At 38.2% G+C, this 24,262-nt stretch overlaps 1 protein-coding gene across 12 annotated transcripts in view; it reads left to right on the top strand.

The window, feature by feature from the left end:
* The window catches only part of myt1lb (myelin transcription factor 1-like, b), a 121,362-nt gene that overhangs the window by 21,635 nt on the left and 75,465 nt on the right, over window positions 1–24,262 (top strand). For 11 of the 12 annotated variants that reach the window (XM_044141947.1, XM_044141943.1, XM_044141940.1 and 8 more), the window contains exon 2: window positions 21,566–21,679. The gene's annotated coding sequence lies outside the window, so the exon portion shown is untranslated. Of the gene's footprint in view, window positions 1–21,565; window positions 21,680–24,158; window positions 24,191–24,262 lie in introns of all 12 variants that reach the window. The other variant, XM_044141942.1, reaches the window with a different exon arrangement.

The raw sequence follows: 24,262 nt of genomic DNA, 5'->3' as shown, positions 1-24,262 counted from the left end.
ACTGAATTTAACTAAATCCATTGATGGTCATCTAATTCAATCTTTCCTGTTTCTGTCCCATCCTGCTTCTCATTCAAGCAGCATGCTGCATGTACAGGATGTTTTCTTTTTTTTTTCTTGTTGACATTTAAGTTTGTGGAAAAATGTGGGGGAGAGCGCAGAAGATGATTGTGCATTGTGTTACTTTTTTGTTATTGTTTTCATTTTAAAATGTAGTTATTTCTTTCTGAACATACATTAATAATACATGGGCAATTTTGGAGGCCACCAAAGAGAGGTGGTGCTTAATGTTTGGAACCCCAAATAGCAGACGACTTTGCCTACATGGTAAGTCTGCCTCTGAATACACAGTTGCTTAAAGTATTGTCAAGTTCTTGCTGTCTCATAGCCTAATGCTAAATGCTTTGTTTCCGAAGAGATCAAAATGTTAACATACAAGCTTGTTCTACCCTTACCATAAAAATTAGCGACGCATCAACTTTGTTGCCATCTTCAGCAAACTTTCAGACCTTTCTAGTGATTACTTTCTACTGAGAAAGCAGTGAGCAACAATTCAACCAACTTTTCTGGTGTTTTGAGAGTTTTAGAAACTGAAACAAAAGCCTGCAGTGTTCCTGCTCTTCTCAATGAGCAGAAGGTCCTGCCATTGGCTTCTTCACCCCATATAGTGAAGTACTGACACGTAGCAGTAAGTCTGGCTCTTGTAAACAGTAAATCCTAATGGATTGCTGATTTCATCCCAGATCTGAGCTTCAACTTCTAATACACGTCAAACACACATTGTTATGATCATGCTCCCTGACTTCTTCTCTGTTCTTGGTGTTTTCACATGTCGATGTTGCAGTGCCACAGTGACTGATACAGTTACAGAACTATGTTTTGTAAAAGGTTTTGAGAAACCCCAAACAAACAGTTTTTTGAAATGAAAGAAGACCTTACATGAAGACATATCCTTTATTTTTTTATTTTGTTTTATTAGTATATTTAATAGTTGAACAAATGCAGTGAGCATTGCTTCAAATGTAATCCAAAGGATGCCATGCATAGCCAAAGCTATTTAGCAACACCTATCTATGGCTGTGGTATTGAGGAATAAAGCATAAATGTAAGCTGTGACTAAAATACAAAGTATGTAAAACACAATACGGTAGTTGCTAATATAATTATGAATCAGTTTCAGTCTTCATTTCCAGTCTCGTGGAAGAGATTGAGAGGAAGCAAAAGACAGAGCACACTCATGTTAATAACAAGGTGTTAAATCCTACTTTGCTGATTTGTTTTACAGGAGTTGCCTCCTAATAGACAAAATGACAATGTTTCCACTCAACCTTGCACAGACATTTAATCCAAGGGCTCTATGAATTGAAACATATAATTGAATAAATCATACTACTGCATCTTTTTTCTTGCACGTCACTTTAATTTTTAGAAATTCAAATAAAATCTTTCTTGCATGGAATGGGATTAGAGGTTGTTTGGCATTTTAATTTAATCTGAACTGTAAGAAGAGCTAATAAACAGATGGATGGACAGACAGGTAAACCAGCAGATAGACGTGCAGGCAAACAAATAGAGACGCACACAGATGACAAATAGACAGGCAGATAGTCGGGCAGATTGGCAGAGCGGCTGACAGGCTGGCCGCTTTCCGGTGGAGGGATATTGGACAGAGGAAGCGACTGGCAGAGAGACAGGGACGTAGACAGACCGACAGACAGTAGGACTGGAAGAATAACAGAAAGCCTAAGAGGAGAGACGGGCGCACAGAGCAGCAGACAGGCAGGCGGAGAGGTTGCCAGACAGACATGCACTGTTGGTAGCGAGCAGGCAGTTGGCGTAGGAAGGAGACATGGGGACGGCAATGGCCTCTGGCAGAGAGGCAGAGCGAGATAGGAGGAGACAGAAATAGTGGGAGTGAGAGGGAGAGGGATGAGGTCAGTGCACGGCTGGCTGGCTGACTGTTGATCTGTGGCACAGGGTTGGCAGAAGAGGCTCCTCAGGGAGAGAGCAGCCTCCATCTACATCCCCCAAGCCCTCCATCCCTTCATCACCCAGCTGGGTTTGGAAAGATGTGCATGGAAAGGGAGGGACTTTTCGCAAACAGCGGCATGGCAGGGTGAGAGATGGCAAATATAGAACAAAAAAGAGGATTCATAGCAGCAAACAGCCGTGTCATCACTGAGAAACAGGAATGAAAGTTTTTCACTTTTGTTTTTATACAGGAATTTGTGGAAGTCCTTCCTTTTCCTTCTTTAAAAGAAAGTCTGAGAGAATTGCTGAAACCAAATTTAAAAAAAATCATCACCATTAATGAAGACCTTTGTACTTTTATCGATTGAAACAACATTATAGACTTGGACACAAACTATAGTTATGTGGTGTAACCAGTCTTGCAAAATCAAATCACTTGTCTTTGTTACAGGAAGATATGAAATGACTTTAAACTCCTATAACAATTCAAGGTAGAAGATTTTTTTAAAACAGATTATTTTTTGTGAATTTTTGGGGTTTACTTTGGGATTCTTCAGCTGTGACAATACATACCAGTCCTAATTTCAATTTTATTTTTTTCGTTCTCAGAATCCTGAGCAAAAAGGAAGAATTCTAGTCCCTAGTCTTCTTCTGTACTAAAGTGTTATCAGTGGAATCTGGTAGTGTTTATGTATGATGTGTTCACTAATAAAAAAAAGGAAAAAGATCTGATTGTTGAATTCTAAACTAGCCATTCAAGCTGTAAACTTCTGATACAGCTCAATTTTTGCATTATTCTCACTTTTATTACCCTGAAAATTTACGTCTTGAGCAATATATACTTTACCAATCAGCTGCAATGTGAATGAGCAGGACATAGCCAATAAAAAGAGCAGTCAGAGCCAAATGAAACAAAAACAATTTCTATTTTTCGGATTAATGAAATAATTTTGTGACAAGCAGAGTAAAATAAACTAAAATAGCATTATTGAAAAGGTTTGATTTACTCCGTTTAACAGAGCTGAGTATAGCAGTTACTCATTTCATGCTCATATTTCCAGACAGGCCAGCTGAAAATGCTTTGATGCTCCCAGGAAATATCTCTAAAGCCCGTGGAGGTTTTTTCAGGACACAGAGGAAATGTTAGATTATTATGGTGGTTTTGACTTACCCTGTGTTTGGACAGTTGAAATACCGGATAAGTATGTCGATATGTGATTTGAGGTGCTGAGGAGGTTTTTTTTTAATTTTTTTTATTTTCCTCTGGCTTTCACTTGGCTAGAGTTACACGAGGTTAATGTTACAGGCGTGCGTGGGAGAGTGAATGTGTTTGTGCTCGTGTGTGTTTTGCTTCAGGGTGCAAAGCTGCTCCAAATGTCCATCTGCCGAGTTCACAACCCACCTGAGCCCACTCACATATGCACAAGTGCACCCCCCAGCCCCCCCCTCATACACACACACACACACACACACACCCACGCGCACAGACACAACTACTCTCGAATTCCCACAGGCACATGCAGAAACTACCCCAGCACCTCAAACGCTCGGCGCATACCTGTACAGGCCGTGCTTTCCCTCTTTCAGCTTCATTCCTAGCTTAATTTGCATAAAAAACATCCCACTTTTTTTCAAGCTGTCACCTTGATGTCGCTGCAACACGCAGTGTGATATCAACATAACAAGTTTCCCAACAAGAATCCAGAAATGCACAGATACATATTTCAGAACAGGTGTTGGAGAAGTATGAGGGAAACAAAAGGATGCTGCAGAAGATGCCGAGCACACACAAACCTGCACGTCCACAGACACGCACACACACACAGGCACACGCACACATACATAAATGATTGTTTTTCAGCTTGTATTTCAGTGTGGGCATGCGAGCCTGGTACAGCGACTGCCAACTAAATAATTATTGAAATGAGCGGGCAACTTGCTGTCGCTGGAAAAACTCTGGCAGAATCTCAGAGTCCAAATTTGTTGCCACATTTATAAAGATTCAATGTATTTGTTTCAGGGACAGTGGCAAAGGTTTATATTCTTGGAATAAAGAGAAACAAGGTGTACCAGCTGGAATGTCTAGATAAGTGCTGCTTTATGGGGGTTGTCCCCAATTTATCACAGACTGAACACAGAGAGCGCCAGCGTCAAGCTCTTACTGGAAAAGGACAAACAATTTTTTTCCCCCTGTTGCTATAGGAATCTTACATTTTAGAGGAAGGATTTGTTAATTTTGGTGACACTTATTTACTCTATGATTCGGAAATTATTCAGTTGTTTCATGAAGCATGTGGACGCCCTCTACCACTACTGCAGTACCTCAAGAATGGAATCCACCTTATTTTCAATGCAGATCTTGTCCTTCATTTATTTATGTACTAGCATAAGTGTGTTTCAAGTTCAAGTAATATGGCCTTCACGGAATCTAAAATAATTTTTTTTGCCTGGCAGAAAAAAAATATTTTTTTCTGTCAGTTATTAATTAAAAAAGCTGTACCGCCTCTTCAAAATTCCTTTTTTACCTGCTGAATATTTTCTTCTGCTTAGGGCATTTATTCATTTTTAATTTTTAACCCCAACCACCAAACTCCCACAACTAGCACCTGCCCTGCAACATACAGGTAAAAGATGGTCCATACGAGTCAAATAAACCCTCCCACTCTGGTGGGCTGTTCCAACATCAAATAGATTACAACACTTAGTCAAAGATTTTCCCCGCACCTTAACTTGGCCTTTTGGCTGGTCTTGCTTGGAATAGCAAAAGTGCTGCTGAGGAAGTAAAAATAATTTGAAGTAAATGTAGAAGTTTAAAGCCAAACTAACCTAAATAATTTGCAGCTAATTCCCCCCAAAAAGCAACTTTTATTTTGCATTGTTTGTGAATTTACAAAATATGCTCTTAGGCTACTGCTATGTTTCTTCGTTTATTTTTGTCTTGTGAAAAACAAAAGTAAATATTAAATTGTCCATTTTATAAATTTGATTTTATTAGCAGCTATTGCATTTTATTTCCCCTTATTTTTTGCCACTTCTCATTCTCCCTGGATAAGGTGTCCTAACTGAGACCCGCTATGGCAATTTACAAATGGTACAAATTTGTCCTTTCAGCACAAAAGAATGGGACCTATTTGATTCAGGGCAGGATTTTCACCAACAAATTAGCATTTTATTTAAATTGAAATCTTACGTACAACACAAATTATTTTGTTAATAATGCTTTGTTTGGCTTTAATTCTAATTTCATAATAAATAGAACCACAAACATCTGGCACGTTTTGCTCAAAAGTAGAGTGGGGAACACCCACTCATTAAACTTGTCTATACACAACAAGAGGTTTAAAGTTCTATCTCTAATTTAAATTTAGTCAGAGTTAACTTAGTTTGTATTATATATTTAATATGAGAATGGTTACTTCTGTCTGAAGGCACCTCTATTTTTAGACACACATGCACAAAAAAAACAAAAGGAAAAACGCATCAAGTGAACTGACTAAAAATATAGAGAATCACAGAAATAGTGATGCAATCAGGGATGTACTGCAGATATCAGCAACCTTTCTATCTTTGTCAACATTCTCTGCAAGTTTCCAGCCTGGAGCTTGCAGACAGGGCTTCAGGCAGTCAAGAGTCCACATTATTCCTGCATGCGTGTATGTGTCTGCATGCTCCTCGGCTCTCCCTCGGCTTTTCTGAATTACCGTGTGATTCATTCAAGTCTAAACAAATTCTGTCTTATGTTGTCCGGCACTTTTTGACTCCCACACTGGAAACATAGACCTTATTTGATGGGGGGAAAAGTGAGGGGACATTTTTTCCATTAGGCTGCTATTTTTGGTGCCACAGGATACCCATTGACTGTGTGGAGGTTTGTCAGTGACGAATGTGTTTGTGTGAGAAACATTGGTGGGGTGCCTTCCCACAGGAAGACGTGCATGCATGTTTGAAATGGATGGAGCGGGAGGAAAGGGAGATATTCAGTGTTTTTCTACCTTGCCTGCAGGACAGTAAGAGGGAGAGCAAGAATGTGTGAACAGTGGCAGTGCTCGCTTTCTCTCTCTTTCTCTCTCTCTCTCTCTGTCTCTGCCTGGCTCACTCCCCTGCGGTGATTCAGTGTGTGCATGCCCATTAGCTTGCCTGAATATGTGCGTCTGTGTTTGCCTCACTGCCATGCTTCGGTGAGATACAGCGTGCCATGCTGGGGGTACCTCAGTGTGCGTATGCGTGTGCGCGCGTGTGTGTGTCTGCCTGCTGTCATCCTGGGGTAAAGCCCCAGGACATATAGGGTCATGTGACAGACAGCCATATCTATCTGCAGCCTGCATCATTGGTATTCTGGGTACACACTTGCAGTCAAGCAGGGGCTGGGGGTGGGTTGGCAAGAGGGAGACAGGGTAGGGGTTTGTGTGTGGGTGTATGCGTGTGTGTGTGTGTGTGGTGGGTGTTAGGAAGACAGAGACAGAATGAGAGAACGTAGAGAAAATAACAATGGAGCTCATCAGTTAATTGAGAATAGGGAGCAATCAGATGAAAACAGCGACACTCGCAATCAGTCATCAAATCAAGACAGGTGTTGGACTGGATAGGGAAACCACATTATTCTGGATATTTTTCACCCATTTGAAAGAAAAATCTAAATCAAGAGAGGAATGCTAAAATTCTAGAAGAAGAAAGCAAACTCTCCATGTAGGGGCAGTAAGTGGCGATTTAAATGCCACCTGCAACTCATTTGAGCACAAATTTAAGAAAACTCCCTTCGTGATTGATGTGACAACATTTGAACTCACTAGTATTCTTCATCAAAAAGTAAAATTTTTTCCCTTAGTGTAGTACTCTCTATTTGTTGTATGTTGGTAACTTTGTGTGTTGAATTAAGGAAAAGTTTTTATCGACGTCAAATGTGAAGGTGAATCCTTGTCTGTGACAAAGACTGGTACCAAGTGACAGACAAGATATGAATTCTTTTCATTCAGTGTGAATAACCAGCTAGCTGTTATCCTCTAACCATTCTAAAGCTTCATAGATTTTTATCTGGGCTGAACAAATGTTCTACTTTTTGGACTGCATTTCTAGTCTAAAATTCAAAATACTTCTACTGTCAAAACTGTTTGGCACAAACACTACAGAAAGTTATTTCAGTGTTAAATAATAGCTCTGGACTATATTTGATCTTGACTCAAGTATCCTACAGTATATACGCCATGTTCCAAATGATTATGGAAGTGATATTTTCTCAGATTTTCCTAAATGGGCAATGCAAATCATGGTCAGTACAATTTTCAATTCATGAACTATTACAGTATAAAGCAAATTTTACAAAACAAAGCTCCCAATGAGAACAATGGTTTTTTTTTCAAAAATTAAATACTGAAAATGCACTGTTCCAAATTATTATGCACAGTAGATTTTCTAAACATTTAAGGACTATAAAGAACTGCAAACACATTCAAACATTCTTTGAATGTGCAGCATTAAGTGGTCACATATACTAAAATCAAAAGCTATTTCAGTCTAAAACATCTTAACATTAACATAGGACCCTTCTTTGATATCACCTGCACAATTCTTGCATCCATTGAACTTGTGTGTGTGGAAAGTTTCTGCTTGAATTTCTTTGCAGGATGTCAGAATACCTTCACAGAGCTGCTGTTTTGATATGAATTGCATTCCACCCTCAGATCTTCTGCTTGAGGAAACTGCAAAGGTTCTCAAAAGGGTTGAGGTCAGAGGAGGATGGTGACCACACCATGAGTTTCTCCCCTTACATGCCCATAGCAACCAATGACAGTGATATTCCTTGCAGCATGAGATGGGACATTGTCATGCATGAGGATGATTTTTCTACTGAAGGTACGGCTCTTCTTTTTGAACCATGAAAGAACGTGATCAGTCAGAAAGTCCATATACTCTGCTGAGGTCATTTTCACACCTTCAGGGACTCTGAAGAGGCCGACCAGCTCTCTGCCCATGATTTCAGCCCAAAAAATGACTCCACCAACACCAGCTCTTAATAGCTGCTCTCTTAATCCGATGAATGTGTCTAACAGAAACCTTCCACATTATGCCTTTATCTGTACAAACCCAACTTTGCTCAGAATCAGCCACAAATCTCTTCACAGTACGATAACACTTCAGTTTTTGTTAAATATCTAATGTTTTCATACCTTGTCATCTGATGATTTTCGTCAGCAGAGAGATTCTTTCTCTTTCCCATATTGCTTGAAACCTGTGGCCTGCTGAATAATGTGGAACATCCTTCTTAAGTAGATTTTCTTTCATTGAGCTCACCAGACAAACTAATCAACCAGCTCTCTGAAAGTAATTATAGTGATTCAAAGAGCCCTGATACACAATCTATAAATTTAATAGCACGACAAAATTTTTTTATCTTTATGACACTTTAATCCAATATGCATAATAATTTGGAACACGGTGTAGTTTGGAAATTGCAACCATTAATTTATATATGAAAAGAAAAGTAAATGACAGTTCTGGTGCAAAACGAAAATGTTACTTCCATAATAAATATCAACTTTTTATGTGACCCTTTAAGTTTGAAAATATAAACACAATTTTTCTGATCACTGGTCATAAAGAAGCATTTTTTGTCAGAATTTGAAAAAGTGATCCTTCAAATTTTAGCCCACTGTGAAGAGAAAAAGATCTGTGTTGTTTAAGGGGTCAGTTAAATAACATTTTACAGTTTCTCTTGACTTCTATATATTTGGCCACAGGCATAGTACCCTTCAAAACTGTCTACCCAACATCAACGTATGTACACGCCTAAGCAGCAAATACGATATCTAAGAACATCTTTACTCTGACGGGTAGAAATGGAGCAATTTGTTTTGGGAAAAAAGAAGACTGTAAAGCTTCCTCCTCTTTTGGTGGAAGATACTGCAGAACACAGATCGTTTATGCAGTTTCCCATGCTACTTTATGGTGTACAGTTCTGTCCAGCATAAAAAAGAAAAACTCCCACATTGTTGTCAGTATACCATCATTGCTACATAGTACTAGATATAAGAATGTTTATTCTGTTTGCCTCTTTTAAAGTACATGAACAGCTCCGATGAATTGACTAGAAAAAATAACATCTGAATTTGGAGTCAGACCTCAGACGAAACTGGGAGCTGGTATTGACCAGGAGACTGATTACTGGCATGTTCATTATGACTTGCCTGGTTCAACAGTCTATAACCCTGTCTTCAAGTAGCCGGAAAATACAAATGTCTTTGGTAGTTTGTTCAATCGTTTGAATGCCAAACAACAACTTTTTTGTCTTTTTCTTTCTTGTCCAAACATGCAGTTGAGCAGTTTTTTAAGTATTGATTACCATTTCTATTTCCAGTTTGCCATAGTCACATTTGCGGCATTGTTTTCACCCACGAGAAGTTGCATTGTTTTCCAAGCAGAACAAAATGACATGCAAGGGCTCTATTTTGTAAGCCTGCCCGCAGATGCACACTAATTGGTATCAGACTGACACATAAGTAGGCTCAATATACTTACAATAACATGGGGAATACCACAATGACTAACACCATGCTAGAACAACACTAAAAACGGTACGACCAAGAACAGCAAACACAGCGTCAGTTTTTTACATTGCCCAGGGTTAAACTCCAATCTGATGTGATAAAAGACTGCTAACCTTCAAAGACGCTTTGCCATCCATTTTCCTGCGTAGATCTACTTCCAAGGATTGATCCCTCCGTCTGTCTCCTGAGGAGGGATCATATACTACTCTGTAAATAAGGATTCAGCCTGCACTGACAAACAGCATTGTGCAGGGGTATCAGGCCTAGGATCTAATATCGTTTCTCAGCAATACATTCAGATTTGCTTATTCTGAAATGTCTGAGTAAAAGTGAAGCAATAGATGCTGTCTAGAAATATAATTCTGCTTAAATGTTAGGGCTGTATTGTATTTTTTTGAGGTTTACACCATTGTTTGTTTAACTTGAGGTCACTGACTTAACTAAGAAATTGTGAATTTCACTGAAGTATCTTAACAAATATCGTGGTGCTTTTCAAAGAGGTTTGTTAGCATTTGATCAAGTCTGAACCAGAGCTCATGTATGCTGGCTGATTTAAAAAAAAAAAAAAAAAGAAACGGTGATGCTTCATATAGATTGTCCATCCAAGGGTTGATTATTTATTTTATTTTTTATATATATATATATATATATATATATATATATATATATATATATAAATATATATACATATGAAATCTTGATTACATATTGTTATCAAAATCTCTAAATAGGCCACCAAACTTTTTCACTCTCACAATTGAAATGGTACTTTTTTTTTTAGCTTTTATACACATTTTATGTTACTTTCTGTAAACACATTCAAATCACTCTATTAGTGTTTAAGTTTAGCTTTCAGTTTATTTTCGGAAAAGCATGATTCTGTCAAGTAAATGCTACATGATAACAAGAGGAACCAAATCTGCTGATGTAAAGTTTATTATGTTTTGCGTAGGAATAGTCCACATGGCTGTATTGAAGTGGTAAAAAATACTCTGCCTCCTTGATTCAATTATAATTTTAGTATTTTGTATTTAATTTGTAATCACTGTATTTGTTTTTGAGAGTATCCACTGATCAGGCTTTTGCTGGCTGATGAGATTACTTGAGTCCTTTTAAAACTGTCCTGATGATATTCCTTTTGACATTTTCTGACTTTTTTCTTTCCTAAATAGAATACCATGTGAAAAAAGAAAAAGTTGGTTCTTTGAAAGACTTCATAGTAATAAATGGATGCTCTTGGTTGATGGCAATGATGGAGATAAAGTGTTGGGAGTTCTTAGTTTCATATAATGCTTTTAAGCAAAAAAGAAAATAACGTTCTACTCTCTTTAATGTTTCCACTGAACAAATCCAGTGAAGGGCAAATGGACTCATTCTAGTATCTGAATGATTTCTTGGTACATTTCTATTTATTTATTATCTTTAGTTGCTACTCAGTAGGTGACTTTACAAAATAGGGTTTCCAACAAGCCTTTTAAAACATAGAAAGAGTAATAGTTTATTTATACTTTTGGGTGTCTGTGTCAAAAGAAAAACAAAAAAAAGCAACAGTCTTTCCAGGTTTTAGAACATATCAACTGGGTTTATGGGGGCAGAAATGCTTGTAGCAATTAGGATATTACATACATGAAATAATGAGCCCAAAAGACATTTGCTGTAATAAATTTGAGTTCATTAAATTACAATGTAAGACGGATCAGATGCAGTTGAAGGGATGTCTAAATCTTATCCCACTCAGCTTGAGGTCTCGTTGATGATAATTTTGGTGGATTGTTCAGGTTTTCTGTGCCTATTGGAGATGCCGGAGCCACTGTGCATCCTTTCTTCTCAGTAATACATAGCCAACACAGCATTACATGAACAAAAAAAAAAATGTAGTCATCTGTGGATTAACTTATCTGATGTGACTGCTAATGGCTTTACTGCAGGAATTTGAGGATTTGACTGATGCAACTGCTTAGCTTCACGTAACAATATATTCACAACTGATGTAAAAACGGGGTGTGCTGCATGAAAAGCAGTTCCATGGACTTCATACTTCAGAGCACTTATAAGTAAGCAAGCAAGTCCTTATCCTTTTCCTAGATGATTCTAGAGACAAGATCAGAAGCTTAACTAAGCTTATTAAGGCTAGGTAGCAAAAGTGTTGGACTACAGCTGTCTTCAGATGAAAGTAAATTTTTCTATTTTATTTGAAAAATCAAGGTACCAGAGACTGAAGTGAAAACTTCTGTCTCTGGAGTATTGCTTCAGGTGCCGACTGAAGTTTCCACAGTCAGAGTTGCTTTGCGGAGCCATGTTATCTGCTGGTATTGGTCAATTGTGTGACTTGGTACCTGCCAACTGTAACAAAAATCCCAGTACCATTACAGAGTATGACTCCTGAATGCTTGATTGTTCATCAAGTATGTGGCTTGCATCAAACCCGAACTCCACAGAGAATCTATGGAGTATTGTCAAGAGAAAAATGAGGGATATCAGAGCCGAGGCTGCAGCTAAATGCTGCTATTAAATCAACCTGGGCTTCAGAAACACATCAGCAGAGCTGTAGACTAATCCCCTCAATGCCACACTGCATTGATGCAAGAAATACACAGAGACTCAATTGCAGATACAGTATGGAATGTGGAGACAATTTTCAGAAGACTCACATTTCTACATACAATTCTAATTGGTAGATGCACACATGTTGTTCTTCATTTTGGAATGTCATTTACATGATGACGAATGGTCACTACTCATGTTGCACACTGAACAATGTAAGATGGAATTGGATTACATTCAATGCATCCAATGTAACAAACATCGTGGGTTTTTTTTTCCTATAGGCAGAGGCGGCACTGGGCTCTTTGTTTTCCTGTCTCAGTTGTGTCACTCCTCGACCTTGGTGTTCTATAGCTGTTGGGGATGAGAGATGGTGTTAACGCTTCTAAAGGCGTAAATCACCCCTCTCTACCACTCTGCCCCCCACCCCGTACCCCCCCCTCCACCCTTCCCCTGCGCTCTCTCCGCAATGTTGTTCTCTTCACTTGCTATCAGTGCTAAGAGGTGATTGGAGTCTTCCCGCTCTGATAATGGGCCACATGTACACAAGCCTCTCTTTTTCTCCCAGACACGCACCTTTTTACAGCCGCAGAGCTGAGAGAGAAAGCAAGAGGAGACTCATCAAGTAATTAAGGCCCTGGCTCTCCCTTGGAAATTAAAGGAATGGCCCTTTGCTCTGTTCTGTCTCTCTCCTCTGTCTCTCTCCTCATCTTCCTGCTGGGCTGATTGCTGTCTGGCTTCTTTTCTCACCTGAGTATTTCGCTCTCTCTCCGAGGCAGCCGAGGCATAGTGCATTGTGCTGGTGATTACCCCACTGTGGGTAATTGCGGCGGCTGTTTGCCCGATGTTATTTCCCTCACTCTCTGCATTCGAAGAGCAGACGCCTCCCTCGAGAAAGAAGAGTGGGAGTGCAGTTTCTTTCTTTTTTTTTTTTTTTGCTTTGTGTGTGCGCACGTTTGTGTCTTATCGGGAGGGCAGAGCTAATAACGAGTGTGCTGCATGTGCTCCTGGGTGCATTTTATATATTTCTTTATAGACTCCCACAGACTGCTGGCTTGCATGTGTATCTGTTTCTGTTTGCAAGCATGGCAAAGCTCGGTGGGTCAAGCTCGCGGCCAGTTCCATCTCTCATGTCCTTGAGAAGAAAAGTGTGTCAGACACTACTTTTGCCTCGGATCGCTTTTCCTCCTTAATAGGAGCAGCAGACGTCAAAAAGAGTTGGTCCGCTTCACTACATGAAAGCTTCTTTAACCCTTAAAACAGAGAACCTCTGATATCCCAGCTGTGTCTGAAGGTATTTCCCGAAATAGGGTTAATCTGAAAAGCAATTAATTCATGTATTTTAAGCATTCCAGCAATATATTACAATCCAGATAAATTATTTTATGTGTTGACTTATTAGAGGAGACTTTAAGTGGTTGACTCTTCATAGATGAGCGGTTTTTATCTCCATCCATGGCTTGAGTAAGATCAGCTAAAGTACATTTGAAGAAAAAAGGATAAGTGATATGATTCAGGACACAAACATAGACATTACAATTCGTCTTTCTTTCTTTTAACTTTAGTTTTATAACTTATGAACAGGTAATTTTATTCACAATTTCAGAAAAAAATGTTCAGTTAATCAATGAAATTGAGTATGTGACATCCAGAAGCTTCCTTTCACAGAGCAAATCTATCTTTTAACGTGACTCTGGTTTCACCTATTTTGTAGGAGCTCTACCTCACATGTTCAAGATGTGATGAATGATTCCAGGACCCAAATGCAGGTCTGCAACAGGCGGTGCAGACAGGTGACAAACTAAAAATACTTTATTACATCAGGAAAAAACACCAAGGGCGCTACAAAGACAGGCATTCCAGAAACGTACACCAAGAAGTCACGACACAGTGTTGTAACACAAAATTAAGATGTATCCCAGACATGAAAAAGAAGCAACAGACCGAAGTGAGAATCTGAGAACAAGCATTAAAATAATAGTGTATTTTCTGCAGACATAACAGCTCAGCGTTGAGTAGGTGTGGTGATCTGCAAAAAGGAGCAAAGGGCTGGATTACTCTTCAAGAGTGTTATATTCAGTTTCATTATTGCAAATTTGATCTCGAAACTTGACCTGCTTTGCAGCAGCAACTCTCCACTGATCAATGCTTTTAAAAAATGAAAAAATATAAATAAAAGAAACAAGACTTTTTTTGTGAGCTGAAATCTGGAGCTCTACTTTTTACTTTGTCGTGTAAAATAGGCAATCACACACATTCACTTATACAAGCTGACATGAATCACTTGAATATAATTCCCTGTTACACAAATATGTTAAAACAATAAAAATCCATTTTTGGAAATGAATTGTATTTATTAGCATTATGTCTTTGGTAAGTTTTGGTTTTAAATTTTATGCATTGAGATATTATCATTGGCACAGTGAAAAGGGATCAAAATTAAACTATTTGGTCTTCTACACAAACCTTGCACACTAACACAGGGACAATCAGTCTAATGGAGGGGATACAGTTTCCTTAAAAATGTATTCATAAGAATATATAGCAGACAGATCATGTGCCTAACTTAGCACTCTTCAGTATTACATCATGCATTGTGCTTGTACTATTGCAACTCACAAGAAACTTATTGAGATTCCTTAATTCCCTCTATTAAATCTTATCCCACTTGCAGAACTCATTAGTTTAGATCTCATTTAAAAATACAAACCTTTACAGAATGTAAAAAAAAAAAAATTAAGCTAGACAGATTCATGAAAAATCTTATCACCAAAAATGTTGATTCCTTATTTTCAGCATAGTCAATTATAACTACTATCACAGTGGCCTCATATGTCAGTCTAATGTAAAATTATCCAAACAAAATAGAGAAGTAAAAATATGATTAAAGCCCAGATCCCTAATGTAATAATATATAAGAATATAAATAGTAAAAAAATGCATTAATAAATAAAAAATGTTGACTACAAAATTCAGGTAAATAAAACGAGCTATTGTGTATCTGTTAAATTTGTACTTTTTACTAACAAGAGCTCACAGAGAAAAATGGTTTTCCCTCTGCTTTGCACTTCTTACTCTATGGTTTCAATCTACAAGTTATTTTTTAAGAGGAAAAAGCCTCCTGTAATATTAAAGTTGTCTTGAATTAGGGTCATGGGATTTCCTCGACTTGTTTCTGCTGCATTACAGTTTTGACAGTGTGGTCAACGTAATGCTTCGCTGGGATTCGGAGGGTTTTGGTGGTTTAGTTTAGAGATATAGTGGATCAGCCTCTTTTTTTTTTTTCCTTTTTTTTTTTTTTACAGCAAGAACCTTCTGAATAAATAAACTCGGAGCAGTCTGGGCACAGGGAGCTCCCTTCTGAGCTGCCTCACTCCTAAAATAACAACAACAAACACATTCTAATGTGAATATGAATCAAGACAGTGGCTCTGCTCTCTCTGTGGCTGAACAAAGAGAAACTAATCCCGCTCCATAAAGAGGTATAAAAGGGTAATGGATCTAAAGAGTCAGCTGATATTCTTGTCTAGATGATCTCATGTTCTGCAAAAATATTGCAAATAATGCACACCGGCATGCATTCCTTTCTGATCTGTTGTCTAAGTTGTGCACATTAAGCACATTTGTGGTTGCTCCTGAAATCAATTGTTAAAGCATTGAACTGCATCACAGCTGCAAGTTTCCAGCAGTCATTGTGCATGAAACGGCAGCTGCATCAAAATTAAACAAAAACTGGAGCTATAATTGTACAGTGCTCAGATATAAGCAATTAAATCCAAGCACAGAAAGGATGAGGCATGTTTCCACAGATACACTGTGAAAACATGTTATTCTTGTTGTCTGTTTACTTATTGATGCTAGTTCCAGAAAAGTACTACAGGTTACTGTCATTTCTGTTGGTGTTGATGTTAATAAATCTTCTTTGTCCTGCTTTTAAAAAGAGGAGATGGTTCATAGACAAAGACTGACTTTGAGGTGGGGGACAAAGAGAGCTTTCTGCATTTGTCTTTTTACTTTGATTATTTTTCGCACTTGGCGTCTGTTGGCCCCCTCACATCTAAAACGGAATAGTCAGCAGCTGGCAATATTTCAGGGCAAATATTGCCCTGAAAATCCTCTGCATATATCTGTCTGAATTTCTACCGGAAAAGTCCCTCTGAGAAACAAGACCTCTTTATCTAGAAGTCCTGGTCAAGTTGCACATGCAAATTTAATGTACAAAACTAGATTAATGTTGGAATTGTGCTAGTTTAGATTAAAACTTAGGAAGAAAAGCAGAAATCTTAATATAATATGAAATAAAACAAAAGTCCAAAGATTCTGGAAGAATATTTTAAAAGTAGCACATCAGGAACAACATGCTTACATAATACAATATAATTGGCTGAAGTTTAGAAAGCATTATGATTGGGTGTTAAAGTACACATCTAACTCATTTTCTTTCACCCTACAAGACCTAGAAAATTAAAAAATCTTTTTATAGATAAGCTGAACTTCGAATGGCGTCTCAGCATTGATTCTGCTCTGAATAAGAGAAGTGAAAATAACGGTTATCTGGAAGTGCTATATCTCATTTTTTGCTTATAGTACTCCCTGAACATGTCATCTCTATGCTGAATCATGGTAGTGGCAACATCATGCTGTGGGACAGCATTCTTTTTAACTTCAAGGGGTATGAATAGCTTTATAAAGCAATGTAGGACTTCTAAGTTTGTCTCTTAGAAGTCCATTGTGTTGTTGTAATATCATCTAACTGTAAGTATGTTCTGGAATGGATGGTAAAAAGCAACACATTTTAATAAAACGGATTTAAACTGTCAGGTTCAGCATATTGGTTCTTTTATTCAGGTTAAAATGGTAGCAGCTCCTCCAGAATTACCATAAGCCTCTTGACTGTGTTTGTCACATGAGAAAATCAAATGTCTGATATGTATAGCTAGAAAGCAAATGGCACATTATGTTGACTACTGTGAAGGTACATGGATAACCGTGGAAAAATTATTTTATATTCAAAAGAAGATCAGTTGATTTTCCGCAATCGTTTGGAAAAATAATACATGTTTTTTTGTTTAAAAACACAAATTGCAATAAACTTTTGTTGGATTTCTGTGACAAACACAAAAAGTCAAATTAAAATCGGAAACATGTGACATGCATTCGTATCGACCCCACCCAGAGCATGGTGCTGCCAACACTATGTTTTACAGAGAGGACTTGGGAGATGCAGAGTAAACGGGCACATGTTTATCTTGTACTCATCTGAACAGAACAACAGCACAAAGCAAAGCCTTTGTTGCTCAGCTCTGGTAGCTCTGCTTCCTGAGCTATGGGCTGCAGCTCCTGCAGAATTACCAGAAGCCTCTTGACCGCGTCTCCTATTTTCTGCTTGTTGGTTTATGTGTCTTACTTTTTCCATTTTCAGACTTGGACAGTTCTGTGTGGGATGTTTGAAATGGCTGTGTTCTTTGATTTTTCTCTATTCATGTTCTCCAACAAATGTTTCAGGCCTTCACAAAATATTTTACATTTGCGTAGAGACTAAAAATACTCACTTGTGGTTTAATTGGGAGTCCTCTTTAGTAAAGTCAAGTTATGTTTTTGCATAGCATGTTTACTGCATTTTCAAGTTTCTGTGTCTCCATAATGAAACACAGCAAGTCAGTTGAGAAGCTAAGATTGGTTATTATTGCTAATACTAAGAGCAAGACAAATGTTTCATCCATTTTTCTGCAGCCACATTTGTCATTAAACTACATTTAAGGAGATGCTCTGAAGTAAAAAAAAAAAAACCTTTTGCATTGTGGTGTCAAAAATTTCAGTCCATGTTATTCCTAGTTTTGGGCCCTTCTCACCACATAGTTGATGTGAAATGTGACATATTTAATCTCTGTCCCCTCCTCTGAGCTGAATTTGGTGACCTCATGGGGATGTAAATAATTTATGTACATGGATAAAGAGCAGAGGATAGATGAAGGGATCTCTGATATGCAGTAGAGAGCCTTCCATCACCTCTCTCTGAAATCCATCAAACGCACATTGCTGTTGCTCTGTCCGTCCCCAGTCCGAGGGTACATTTCGGGCTTGAGAAATCACAGCTGCTTCTTCATCTCGGCTGCGTGAACAAGTGTCTGAGAAGAACACAGACTGGAGAGCAGCAGAAAGAGAGATTTCATCTTCTTGAATGTAGGTCAGGCAGCCCCAGTCAGTCTCAAAGCCTGAGAGAAGAAGCTAGCTGTGTGCGCACACACATCGCATGAATAAAGCATGTTTCTCTCTTGTAATAAGTGCTTATATATGAGCACTCCCTTATCTTTATCATAAGTCTTTCAGTATATAAGATTTGCATTTATTGTGGGTGTGTGTGCTAATCATGCCGTGTGTTGCTGTACATTTTCATACACTGGGTTTCATTGTGGCGTGTCAGAGTCTTGATCTGTTTTCTCAGAGGAAAAGACTGTGACAAAATTACACTTTAAACACACACACCTGGGATTCTGGGTCTGAGGAGAGTTCCTGCAGTCCTTTCTAACAAATGTGAAGAATATCCGTGTTTGCGTGTGTGTTCCCATTACAGCTGAAGGCCAATTCTTCTTGTCTGTCGCTGTCCTTGGTGCTTAAACCTGCAGACTAGAAAGAAGCTGAACATCCCCATACGCTGTAAGCACCACCAGTATTTACAGGGGCACACATTGCGTTGATGCTTTTGAACACTGTCTGGTTTAATCTAATTTTTCCTTTTATTTCTGTCTTTCTATCACTCTTTCTTGCTTTTCTCCTCTCACCCCCCTAATCTTTTTTCTCTGGTCCACACACACAAAAAAGGAATGTAGGCTGTGTCCTGATGAAGCGTCAGAGAGCTGTGATTTGTCATCAGCCTCCACATGAAGACCTTCATCAGAGGACAGACCCATCACTTACACTCTGATTATAAAGACAGAGAGGCCAGCGGTGTGTGTGCTTGTGTGTGTTGTATTTTATGAGCTGGAAGCAGTGCTGCACATCGGCTGGGTTCATATTATCTGTGAACTTTGAACTGACAGAGGCTGTTTTTTACTAATGAATGTGGATTGAGTGTGGTTCACCTTCGTGGGGCTCAGTAATTGAGACTTTTTGAATATGCTGCCTGTATTTCTGTTGGACAACTGCAGGAGCTCTTTGTCTGCTGTTTGTGTGTCTTGCATTTAGGCTGTAGAATACGCTTTTTGTTGGTTATAAATTTAATATTTGCTGCATACCAGATCTGTTCTCATCTTCCTTGTCAGAAGTCACATTTCTTCTTGGTTAGTTGACTCAGTCCAAACAGTTGGGTAAGGATTTTCATCTTCCTAAGATTTATTAAAATAACACCTCTGGGATGGGTGGTTTAAATTTAGATTTTACATCCACATTTTTCTTGATTTCTGATCATTTGGAAATTTCGCCTCTGATTGCAGAATTTAGCCATCTTCTACAGACACCAGCTGAAATCACAGGTTAACCTTCATCTGAATAACAGCAAAGCAACAAACAACTGAACAAGTATTTATGTTTGAACATGTCCAAGCTGCGAAAGACATGTCTGCAGGTGTGCGATTATTGCAATAGATTAAAAGAAGAATAAATTTAGCTATACTGCTTGCCAGTTATTTAAAAAAAAAAAAATCTCTCTCTATATAAAAACAAATAATTTCCTTGCAGCTACTGTAATTAAACTGTACATATTTGATCACTGACATTGAATTTATTGTTTTAATGCTTAAACAATTGTTTCCACTAAATACCTACAAACTATACTGATATACTTTGTAGATGTTTGTGGAAATACTATTGATCAGTGCTTGGAGGTTAGCACAACAAACGTTCTAGTTAGCACCAATGAATTTTACTGGGATGTTTTGCAGCCAGATTTTAACTGAAATGGCATCATAAAAACTTTAGAATTTGACCATACTATAATAAAATATATGTGAGCAAAAGGAACAAGAGAGAAGTAGGTCAATGTAGGAGGTTGGCAGTGAAGAACTTAATGAATAATATGCTAATCATTACATGACATTCCCAACTTTTTCAATAATTTTTATAAGACTTTATCTTATGAAATATTAATGTACCTGAACTATGAGAGTGTAAACTAAGTTGTGAATTTTAAATAGTAAACAATAAACAAGAATAAATACATTTTTAATCTTTGTGAACTGAACTTTGAACTAGTTCTTTTAAAGTTTGACAGGAATGGGATTTATTTTGCTAAAGTTATCTAAGCTCCAATAGATTTTGTCAAATACAGTTTGAAAACTAGGTGTGTTTTACCACTGGAGACACTCTTTTTATCTGACGTTATACATATTTTATATTCACAAGGTAGCACATACCAGTAACCAAATCCACTTTACGTTTGTTTTATTGCATTTTTTTTCTTCTTCATAAAAATGCTTTTGGGGCGCTCCAGAGGCTGTAATCAAATACAAACCAGCCTTTGATGCATTTTTCATGAAACAAAAGACAGCAGGGCTGCAGTAGTAAATGAAAATATAGCACGAGTGTCCCATTGTTTCCCATTAGGGCTTCCTGTTAATAGCCATTTTGAAAGTTGTTTGCGCTGTCCCCTTACAAGCCGCTCTCTCTGTTTCCACGCTTATTATGTACACTACAAAGGGAGAGGAAAGCAGAGGTGTGTGGCATGATGAAGAGTGGAGGAGGAACCCCTGCCGGTTGAAAGTAAAGTCCGTGTGTGTACGTAAGCACAGCCTTTTACATAACGCCTGACTTGAGCTCAGCCGGAGCTTGCGTTTGTCCTGAGGGACCAGCTTTTGTTTTGATTTAAGCTGCTTTGAGATAGGTGGGGAATGACTGTGTGAATGTGTGTGTGCGTTACGTCCGTCTGGCGGTCCCCCTGTGGGGGCCCTCCTTCTTCTTTGTGATTCTCCCTGTTCACCATCAACACCTCATCTGTTCCCTGCTGTACATCTTCTCAATTAGCAGCAGTGGAAAAGAAAAAAAAAAAAAAAGCAGGAAGAAAGAAAGAAAGGGAGACAGTGCTCCAGCATGCTCAGTACTAACACCTTCATCTCTTCCATCTTTATCTCTTTTGGAGCTTTAGGTTATTTTATCTTTACAGCAATCGACCCCCACCTCTTTTTTTTTCTTTTTTTTTTTTTTTTTTTCTGCTTCCTATTTGCTCCTTCGGCTCAGCCAGGGATGGAGAGCTGAGGAGAGAAATCATGGAGGCAGGCACGGATCATTAGCTATATTTGTCCCCACTTCCTGCTGCAGATGATAGATCTAGCTAATTACCCCATGTTGCCAAGCCTATCGCACACGACACGCGACCGTCGTTATGGCGGAAATCAGTGTTCGCTCTGCCGCGTGCCGCATAGCTGACGCTATATGACTATTCATGAGCCTGGAGTCAAAGGAGTAGAGGAAATTTCAAATTCTGTCATGGCTGTGCCTGAATGTGATTGTTCTGGAAATGATTTTAATGATGCATGCTCTCCCTCTTCTTCTTCCCCTTATGCCCCCCCGTGTAGAAAATGAGTTTGGAGGAGACGTGGTGAGCCGTTCATCTATAGCTGAACGTCAGTACATCACGGTGGCAGAAGGAGTCGGGACCAAAGAGCTGTCTGAAGTCCAAAACATTTCAGGTAGATCTTTCTGTCTGCACACGTGATCCACTTTAGCTTCCACAGTTCAAACACAATCACATTTCTCAAGTACATTCAACAATCGAACTCTACTGTTTATATTGTTCTCAAAGAAATTCAGAGGAATCTAAAACATATCAGTACAACAGCCTTGTCTTTGTTAACAATAATTATTGTAAAAGTAATTTTGGAAATAATAATAATAAAAAAAAAAAAGCTTAGAAAAAAGTAAAATAAAACACTTGGTACTATGTGTGCTGTTTGTTTACCAAAACCCAACTTTTTCATGATGAGTCATCCTTATTTTACTTTTACTTTTTGTTTGTTTGTTTCTTGTGACAAGGAGGAATAGATTTCCAGCTCTGTAAATGGCTTACAGCAGGTGCCATTGTTGAGAGTACTGGGTCTGCTGATAAAATTCATTTAGATTTTTTTTTTATCTCTGTTTTTAGTATTTTTCTGTGATTTCTTTTTTAATTTGATAAAACTTCCAAATCAGTTTTGATTTGTCTGCTTGCTGGATTACAACTATTTGATACGACACAAAGATGCGAAATTGACTTTAAACTCCAAAACAATCACTTAAAGTCATTTAAAATTGTGACAGTACTGGGTTAAAATGAACATTTAAAGTAAAAGTTCTGCAGATGTTCAATATGTTTTTGTAGTGGACTTCTGTCAAAATAAATTAGAACTGTTGAGGAAGGGAATTAAAGTTCAAAATGGCCTAATGTCAAACACTTAATAATAATATTACAACACATTTTATATAAAGCACCTTTCAGAACAGCCAAGGACACTGTACAAACATTTTGGTTAACAATAAACCAGCAAGCATATTATGACACTTTGGGATACAAAGACCCTCTATAATCAGCATCCACTAATGTAGAGCTGCACCAACCAGAATTGGTGCAAATCTACTTGATGGATATGAAATGACTAAACCAAGTAAAGAAATATGGAAATAAGCAAAGAGTATAAAAGAAGAATAGAGAGAGGAAGGATGGAGAGATTAGTAAGAACAGAAACCTCTTAGTAAGGTTTCCTTTACAGGAAGAAGGGAGGACAACACAGCAATGGAAAGTTATGAAGGACAGATGGAAAGGAAGGAAAAAAGGTAGGAATGAAAAGATGAGAAGGACACATAAGGAAAGAAGAAGAGGCACATAATAGGTAGGAAGGAAGGAATGGTGCAAAGTAGTTAGGAAAGAAGAATGAAAGGGCATAAGGGAGGAAAAACACAAAATTTTCTGGACTGTTTGGGAACTCTGTGACTAAAAACAATCTGCGGTCTTCACAGATGCTCTCCTTCCAGCTGAGCTTGTATCATTTTTCTTTCCACTTCACGACTGGGCTACTTTGTGTCGGTATATCACATAAAGTTCCTACAAAGTACAGTACATTGAAGTTTGTGGTTGTTACAGGACAAATGTGGGAAAAAGTGTTGTAAACACTTGTGGAAGGACCTCTATGCATTCTGTGCAGAAAAGCCTTCACTACAGCTGCATTTTGGCATCACCAGGCCAGCTGATAAATAGTTTTATTGTGCTCAAATCACAGCTTTTTTCGCTCTAACCGCTTTTGAGTGCTGCACAGCTGCCCTTACCCAACCAACCACAGCTATTTTCCGCAGTATTTAGGAATCAGTGCCAAATTTTGGCCCGTCTACCTCCGTCGCTTTCACCCTCTTTCTCGCTCAGCAGCCACTCAGATGCTATCGCCACAACCCTTCACACTAATTCAGATGCACTTAGCATCGCTCAGGCACACGTGTTTGCTGTCACTACACGATGCATGGTGTAAATATGTGTTTGAAGTGAAATTCGATAATGCCTGTGCAGCTTTGCACTGCAGCTCTGTGCAGAACAGCATCCTGTGAATGTGAGCATGTGTGCGATTTAAGGTGGAGCTGGGAGCCACATGACTTAAGCACATTGTCTCAAAATTTTGTGACAATAGCACAACTTGCTAAGGCTGATGTCTGAGAGCCCCAACTCCCTCATGACCCAGTAGGAAATGCTTGTACCATGCATCATATTGCAGTGATAATAATAAAGTTTTATTTCTTGTAAAATTTATTCTTTTCAACTTTTTGAGGAAGACTAAAAGACATTCCGTGCAAACGGTGAAGACCTATTAATAATAAGAAAGTCATTTTAATTTACATTTTACTTTCTATTGATGCAGTCTTTGATCAGTGCAAACACACGGGATATTTAAACCTCTGCTGTTTGCAATATCTCTGTGGAATTAAAAAGTTATTTCCTCCCTCTTGACGGCACTTTTTAAAGTTTCTGAGTCCCTTCAAAAGAAAAAAAAATATTTGTGAAGCATATACTACATGATATGACTTTGTGGAAAAACAAATATACATGTATGCAAATTTAAAATGTAACAACATTCTGGCCATTGTAAAAGCTAAAAAGTCAAGCTGAATATATTGTCCTGGAGTTTTTTTTTATTCTGTTTGCTGCAGGTTTAAATTACTGAAGAGGAGGAAATGAAAAGGTAAATAATCCCATTATTTATTTTTTCCTAAAACATTTTTTGAAAGAGGTGGTTATTTTTATTTATTTTTAC

The sequence above is a fragment of the Gambusia affinis genome, linkage group LG16 (genome assembly GCF_019740435.1).
Source record: "Gambusia affinis linkage group LG16, SWU_Gaff_1.0, whole genome shotgun sequence".
Lineage (NCBI taxonomy): Eukaryota > Metazoa > Chordata > Actinopteri > Cyprinodontiformes > Poeciliidae > Gambusia > Gambusia affinis.
This window is presented reverse-complemented; position numbering and strand designations above follow the sequence as displayed.